Below are 8,695 nucleotides of genomic sequence, written 5' to 3' on the forward strand. Positions count from 1 at the left end.
ATCTCATAGTTCCCCAGCAGTGTTAATCAAACACCGACTTTAAAAAAAAAAAAAAGGACAAGAAGAAAAACGTTCTGGATATCAGACTTATTTATTTATTTATTTATTTATTTATTACTAATTTATTCATATTATCAAAGCATATTCTCTTTACTAGTGTTGTTTCTTGGTGAAAGAAACAAGTGTTTGTCATATATATAGTCCAACACAAAGGGGGATCAGTTTCTAATCCTCTATGTTTGACTCTCTTAAGCCTATATCTCCCCGGAAATGGTATCCCGCACAGTGCTTAGAATACTGCGTTGCTTACAATTCTTGGTGGTATTTTATCATTTTTATTTATTTACCCCTTTTGTTTTATCTTTTTATTTTATCATTTGTTTTCTTGAAATTTTGCCGTTATTTGTGTGGTTGGATAGAATGCATTTACCGTTTTTTTATGAAGGATAAATTTAGTCAGCTTTGCTCCTGGAAGCTCCTTAATGCTTCCAGTTTCAGAAAATATATTCCTTTGAGGAGACTACATAAAAAATCTATGGGTTCAGGAAAAAAAAACTGAACTGTATTCTTTATTCAAACAATAAACTTCTGTTCTAAAAATCATGTTTTTCTGAATTAAATTTATACAAAAAAAAACGATAAATTTAATTTGTTCTATCAATTATATTAGCTATTCTCTTTTTTAGCTGGGATTGTCTTACAAAATATGACCTCCTAAAATATATTTTGTAAGACTCGATACCATACGATTCATTAATCTGTGCTCCTATTTGCCTTAAGATTCTGATATATATATATATATATGTGTGTGTGTGTGTGTGTGTGTGTATGCAAATATAATATAAATGTTTTATTTATATTGTTTTGTATGAATACCTGTTTATTATATAAATTGATTACTTAAGAGGTCAGCTCAACAAGAATTTGTTGACATCAGACTTGAAACGATCATGTAGTAGTCAACTGGGATATATATATATATATATATATATATATATGTATATATGTGTGTGTGTGTCTGTGTGTGTATGCATGTGTGTGTATGTGTGTGTGTGTATTAATTAGGAGAATTTAACATCCAGTATGTGACCCGCTGAATTATGGATTCCCAAAATGTTTTTACTTGTGAATGTCAAATCAGAATTTCCGGAGTTTAGGTCAATGGCACCTCGAAGTCTTCGTGCGTGACATACAGTGTGGCCTTCGCTGAGGGATTGGCCAGGCAGAAACTTTCTAAATATGTGCGTATAAATTGTAACTTTCTCCCAGGATAAATAAACAAAGATTTTCTCAAAATAGAAAGATTTATTTGTTCGAGTATAAAGATAGAAATAAAAGATTTCCTTACACCTATGGCGCCATAGAAGGATGGACTCGACTGGAAACTTCCACGTCTTTCTGAAACAAAGGAATTCAAAGGAAAAACTTTTTTTTATTTCATCCAATAGTTTTCCATATATGGGTTAATTTTAATGAATTATTTAAAACAAAGAAGACACATTGACACGGAAACGTAATGGGCTACTGTGAAAAAGACCAGGTTTGTGATGTCGGAGTCAACCTAAGTAGAGAATTTAGGATACAAAGGGGTGTGTTTACATTACATTTAAAAATAGAAAACACAAAGAAAAGTCCAAAGGTAAACGATCGGAGCAAAGAAGCTAAGAGCATAAAGCATTTCTTGATATTTACAGCGTGGTACAGTGAAGGGTGAGATTTTGCTGCTAGTTGGGTGAATCAGGGGCATTTTCGTTGAGTGGGGTAAAAGTGTAGTAAGTTCATCGAAAAGTACTTGTAAAATAAGCACAGCGGTTCAACACGACGGGGACAGGCCAGGTGCAAGACCTTAGCAGACAGTTCGGAACATATTTGATTAGAGACTCTTTTTTGCACCCTGTACAAGAGGGAGAGAATAGTGGTTGATAGATCAGCCCAGATATGATAACAGTATTCTATACGTAAAAGAATCCTTTTCTGAGGAATGCGAATGTTCGACTATTTGGAAGGATGACATCAGCTACGACAATCGGTGGTTGGAGAAGTTCAATCTATATAATGATAAAACTCTGTGGACCTTGCTTGCTTCCTTGCTTGCTTGCATTTTGTCTTCGACGATCGGGTGATTCCATCTTTTAAAAAACGGGATGGCATGTGAATATATATATATATATATATATATATATATATATGCTTGCTTGATTGCTTGAACATGATCTTTAATTATTACTATAATATTTTTTAATATCTACGGACACTAGTGTTTCATCCTTTCGAGAATCATCAATGCAGGGAGTCACAATTACAGCCTGTCGGGAGATTCGAACCCGAGCGTGAAGCCATCTCTTACTCCATTAACAAAGAACAACCCACACGGCCAACGTTAACAGTGAGAAATATAGTTGAAATTTAAACATTTATTATTAAATGTCAAGACGTCCATCCACTAATGATTATTACATCTTGATTTTCGCGCGCACACACACACACACAAACACACACACACACACACACACACATATATATATATATATATATATATATATAATCGTATCGGCATGTCTCAAGAAACAAGGTTGGAGAGTTGTATGCTTTGGTTTCGATTCTAGCTGATGGCACCCAAGTATATGTATATAAACAGCGTGAATGGCTTGATTGCAGATTAGTTAAATATTAATATTTCACTAACTATACGCACACAAAAAATTAAAATTGTATCATCAAAGGACTGTTTCAATGTTAGTTATTTGCCAAAATTTTATTCAAAACTCTGTGATATTCATGAAATTATAGCATTTTATTTATTATCAAGTAATTTACACTGTCCATTGCTTTATTACAGATCTCTTACAATGCCAATGCCAAACAACGGTCGATTGAAGGTTATCGAAAAGCAAAGAATTGTTGTTGGACTTGCAGACATCCAAGTTGTAGTCAGGTGGGAAACAGGAAAACGGAAGAGAGTTACACAGACGTGCACTTCTAAGAAAGAAGCTTTGTTCATGGAATCTATGTTTTGATTTAGGCACAGATAAAAATCCAAAATTTAGTCACAGAGTTGGAAAGGGATCCAAGAACTTTGGCTTAATTCGTGAATAACCCCAACACCAAATCCTGAAAGAATAAGTGCACCAGGAGAAACCTTTCATATAGTGATATTCGGAAAATTCGTAGGGAAGCCAATCGAAACCCAAGCAGCACAACATTTTTGCAAGAGCTAAAATCGCTCCAAGATCCAGGCAGACCAATGTGTTGAATGAGATGGCAAGGACATCAAACCTCTTCCAAGGCCTCTATTTAGCAAACAACATAGGGCAAAACGAATGGCTTGGGCACAGAATTACATGAAAATGGATTTCCAACATGTCCGATTTACAGATAAGGCCCGTGCTACACTTAACGGTCCGGATAAATGGGCTAAAGTTTGGAACCCGAATGGAACTCAGACTCTTTACAGCGTTCATCGTCAACAAGTGGGTAGAGGCATCATGTTTATAACAGGAATCGTTGGGAATAAGTTGGTTGGACCATTCCGAGTTCTAGAAGATGTAAAATCTACCAGCAATGCGTGCACTGCCTTTTTGGATAATCATTTGTCGCCATGGCTAGATGACCTATCATTGTCACGTCGCTTTCAGATGATTTTTATGCACGACAATGCATCACCGCATACTGCTAGAGCAACTGCAGCCCTCATTGAATTTATGGGCTTCGTTGGAGAACCCCTCATGATTTGGCCACCGTATTCTTCAAACTGTAACCCCATCGAAGATTTTTGGTCAATATTGAAAAGAGGGGTTTATGAGGGAGGAGAGAAATTTACTTCTAAGGATGCTCTGTGGAGGAAAATAGTTGATGTCGCCAGAGTCGTAACTGCTTTTCAGATCAAACAATTGACTTGTTAGAGGACAAAAGTTTGCTTAAAGTTATCTAAAAAAAAAATGGTGGACATGTCGAGAAATAATTCATTTATTTTAGACTTAACACCTAGGATGGGCTTTGTTTATTATTTTTTAACAGAAAAATATAATAAAAAGTAAAGTTTTCATGATTAGACATTGTATTTTTGTCCTAAAGCAACATTTTAAGAAACCTGCATGAAAGTTATGGACAGTGAAAATTCATTGATAAAGAATAAAATGTCATTGCATCGCGAATATTGCATGAATTTGAATAAAATTTTGAAAAAAAAAACTAACCTTAAAGCATTCCTTTGATGATAAAATTTTATTTTTTTTGTGACGTATATGTAGTGAAATATTACTATTTAACTAATCTGCAATAATGTCATTGCTGCAGTTTATGTATATATCAGGTTGACAAAAAGTTCTTGCGGGTGTTATCTTTTAAATTCAGATAAACATATCTCGGATTAAACAACAATTTATTGATCGAAATAAGCACCATCAAAATCAACACGATTTTGTCAACGCAAAGCAAGTGTATTTAAGCCAGTAACGAAATACTATTGCTTCTGGGTTGTGATGAATGGTGCTGAAGGCGTTTTTGATATAACTTAGATTTTTTAAGCATTTTTCACGCAGAAAGTTATTGAGATGCTTGAAAAACGGTAGTCGGTAGGTGAGAGGTCTGGAGACTATCGCGGATGAAGCGTGAGGTCTGGTATTGTTACAGAGGCGAATCGGGCTTTTTCTATTGACTAGTGCTGGGTGTTGTTGTCGAAGTTTCACCCATTTATTGATAGTACTTCTCCGCCGTAATAGTTTTGCCTGCATTAAAAAACGTAATGGATGGACGCAGACCACCAAGCAATCAGCATGATCTTCTTCTGGTACAACTCTAGATTCGGAAAGTTTCGTGGATATTCGTCGGTGTCTAACCACTGAGCTGACCGTCGCCGTTTGTTGTCAAGAATGCACTTTTCCTCGCAAGTCAAAACCCGGTCAGGAAACGGGTCATTCTTGTTGCGCAAAAGAACGGAAGATGAAACTTTATAGCGGTGTTACTTTTGGTTGTCATTTAATTCGTGAGGCACCCACATACCAAATTTTTTGTTATTCCAATATCTCTCCAGTAGTTGAAAATCGTCGTATACGTTACGTCTACTTCAGAAGCAACTTCTCTTGATCGTTGTGCACATCCAATGGCCGATCACAGCTCATCATCTTCAAGACTCTCGTTGCCGCCACGAAATTTCATTAACAATCATTGTGTGTTGTGGGTCCAGTAGTTGTTCCGGTGCCAAATCTTCGTTGATATCCCGAGCTGTTTCAGAAGCTTTTCAGCCTAGCTTGAATTAAAATAAGAAAATTGTGCGAATTTGCTTTTTTCCATCTTGTATTAAACGTTCTGAAAATAACACATAATGTTTTTACAACGATTGTAATCTAAACGATTAGATAGAGCGAAAATTTTATTTAAAGTCATATACAAAGTAAAGGTATTATAACGAAAACTTAATTGAAAATACATCATTTGAAATCAAAATTAAAAATTCCGCAAGAACTTTCCTGTAAACCTAATAGGTTCAATATAATAATCGATAGAGAATTGTCGCTATAAAAAAATACGCAATCTACATGAATTAAACTATCACATTTAAGCGTATCTTGTGATCGGGCAACGTCGGGTGGCCTGCTAGTATAATTGTTAAAGGAGAGGAGATTTTTCCTGGTTGTATTGAATATGACACTTGCTTTTGGGCCCGATTCTACTGCAGACTAAATGTGATTTTCTAATGGTCATCGTCTTGTACGCATGCGTGTACATTTGGTTTTCACACATGTTGACAACTTATTTACGTGACCATATTTGTACTTGTAAACAAATAGTTATTATGTTTCACTGTTCAAGTTGAACAAGATTATGCACTAACACGAACATTCTCATAACAGTTTTCCCAGGCTTACTACGGAACATTTAAAGATGTACACAGTTGGGCATATTTCTGGATTTATTCTTCTTTATGGGCCGGTGAAAAGATTTTTAAGGTCCGGTTGGAATTTTTTTAATTCTTTTTATTAAAGACCTTAGTATTACTAGAATTAAACGTTAGTGAGATAGGATAGTATGATAGGTAGAAAGGGATAGTGGAGGGGAGAGAAATTTAAAATGAAGAGATGGAGGGGGGAGAAGACATATATATATATATATATATATATATATATATAGCAGAGAGTGACCTCTATGTATGTATGTATGTATGTATGTATGTATGTATGTATGTATGTATGTCCTGCATCAGATTCAAAATATACTCATTGCGTATGCCTCTCTATATCTCCTCACTTTTATTAACAAGTCTTTTCTGTTCAATCTTTTTCAGAACAAATTTCTTGTTTTGACACTTTTCCTACCCCCCTTATAAATAGTTAATTTGCGTTCACCCTCCCCTCTCTGTCTTATGATGCCGTAATTAACCCTTCTGTTCTCCACTTACATTGACCCCTTTTTTTTCTTCTTTTCTTTTACCTTTTTCTTTTGCCTCATCTTCAATGTCTGGTGTTTTAAATGTCACTTAACCCGCCTCATATCCAACTAAATATTAACGTTTTATTTTTAAACAAAATATTTCTCTCATCTTTCACTTAAGAACCGGACTCCTTCAGTTGAATACAAACTTTTGTAAAACTTGTGGAGAACGCTCTGTTTTACGGTTGTTTTAAAAAAATGGAACGGAAATTTAAATTTTATTCAGTTTTAATCTTTTTTTAGATTGCGCATGCGTCCAAAAAATCGAAAGTGATTTATAAAATAATAACAATTAAATTAAAAAAATGTATAGCACGACCATCGATATGTGCACAAGTTGCAAATATAAGAATTTTTATGCAATAGTAAAATTTTGGGAACAAGAAGATTTTTATAGAGGTTTTTAATTGGGCAAGGAGTATTGCTCAAAACGGTCATATTTCCGAAGTGCCAAAATACCAAAAGCCGTTAACATGAAGAGGTTTGGGGTGTCTCTTCCAAAAGTCGTTCTTAACATGGGGAGGTTGGGTGTGTATATTCCGAAAGCCGTTCTTACAGTGGGGTGGTTGGGGGTGTTTATTCGTTGTAAGCATACAAGTTTACATTTCCAACGTGAACAGTGAGTTGGACTTATGTAAAAAAAAAAAAAAAAATTTTTTTTAAATCATCAAAAAAATTTTAAATCATCAAAAAGGTATACCAAATTGACTTTTTTCGTTTAAAAATTTTTTAAATCATCAAAAAGGTATACCAAATTGACTTTTTTCGTTTAAAAATTTTTTAAATCATCAAAAAGGTATACCAAATTGACTTTTTTCGTTTAAAAATTTTTTAAATCATCAAAAAGGTATACCAAATTGACTTTTTTCGTTTAAAAATGTTTTAAAATCATCAAAAAGGTATACCAAATTGACTTTTTTCGTTTAAAATTTTTTTAAATCATCAAAAAGGTATACCAAATTGACTTTTTTCGTTTAAAAATTTTTTAAATCATCAAAAAAGTATACCAAATTGACTTTTTTCGTTTAAAATTTTTTTAAATCATCAAAAAGGTATACCAAATTGACTTTTTTCGTTTAAAAATTTTTTAAATCATCAAAAAAGTATACCAAATTGACTTTTTTCGTTTAAAAATTTTTTCGTTTAAAAATTAAATTATTTCGTTTTTGTTAATAAAAATTTATTTTTATGAAAATAATCTTTCGCTTTTTTTTATACATAAAAAAGTAAGATTGTTGAACGTTATTCTTTCGATTACTTTCGATTTGAGGGCGAATGCGCACTAAAAAAAAAAAAAAGATTAAAACCGAACGAAATTTAAATTTCCGTTCAATTTTTAAAAGACTGTAAAACAGATTGTTCTCCACAAGTTTTACCCAAACTTTATTAAGTTGCCGGACGAGGACTTGTGGCCTTGACCGACCACTTGTCGGAAACATTTAGCATGTCCAGTGCAGCGGTAGGTGTGTCAGAAATTTCGTGAAAAATAGTGAATAATTCCACCCCGTCTTTCCAAGCTTATAACTCCCCGAAAAATGTAATTCAAGCCCTAATTTTTTTTTTCAAAGGGGCAAGGACCAAGGTTTCATTAAAAAAAAAACAAAAAAAAACAACGTGTTTTTTTATATATAAAAAAAGGTTTTATACTTCGGACTTTACAGGTAAATTTCTAAAAAACACTACTTTTTTTGCTTCAAATTTGAATATATTATTTATTGACCTTTTCTCTTCAATTTGTGATATATAAAACTTTGGTGAGTAAATTAATTATTTACTTTTTAATAGACATTTCAAAATGGGAGGCGTGAATTATTCGACCCCCTGTCTTTCCAAGCTTATAACTACTCGAAAAATGTAATTCAAGCTCTAATTTTTTTTTCAATTAAAGGAGCAAGGACCAAGGTTTGATTTAAAATAAAACAAAGGAAAAAACAAACAACGTGGTTAAAAAAAAGGTTTTAAACTTCGAACTTTACAGGTAAATTTCTAAAAAACACTTTTTTGTTTTAAATTTGAATATATTATTTATTGACCTTTTCTCTTCAATTTGTGATATATAAAACTTTGGTGAGTAAATTAATTATTTACTTTTTAATATACACTTGAAAATGGGGGGGGGTGAATTAAAAAAAACGTTTGTCTAAAATATTATATTCGGTTTATTGGAAAGAGTATAGAATTTCATATTGATCCTAAAAATATCGTAAAAATTGAATCAATAGAAAAATTTTGATAGATTTTTAAAGTTTAAAAATTGAAAAATATT

This window comes from Euprymna scolopes, chromosome 30 (genome assembly GCF_053919585.1).
Source record: "Euprymna scolopes isolate OS-2025 chromosome 30, ASM5391958v1, whole genome shotgun sequence".
NCBI lineage: Eukaryota > Metazoa > Mollusca > Cephalopoda > Sepiida > Sepiolidae > Euprymna > Euprymna scolopes.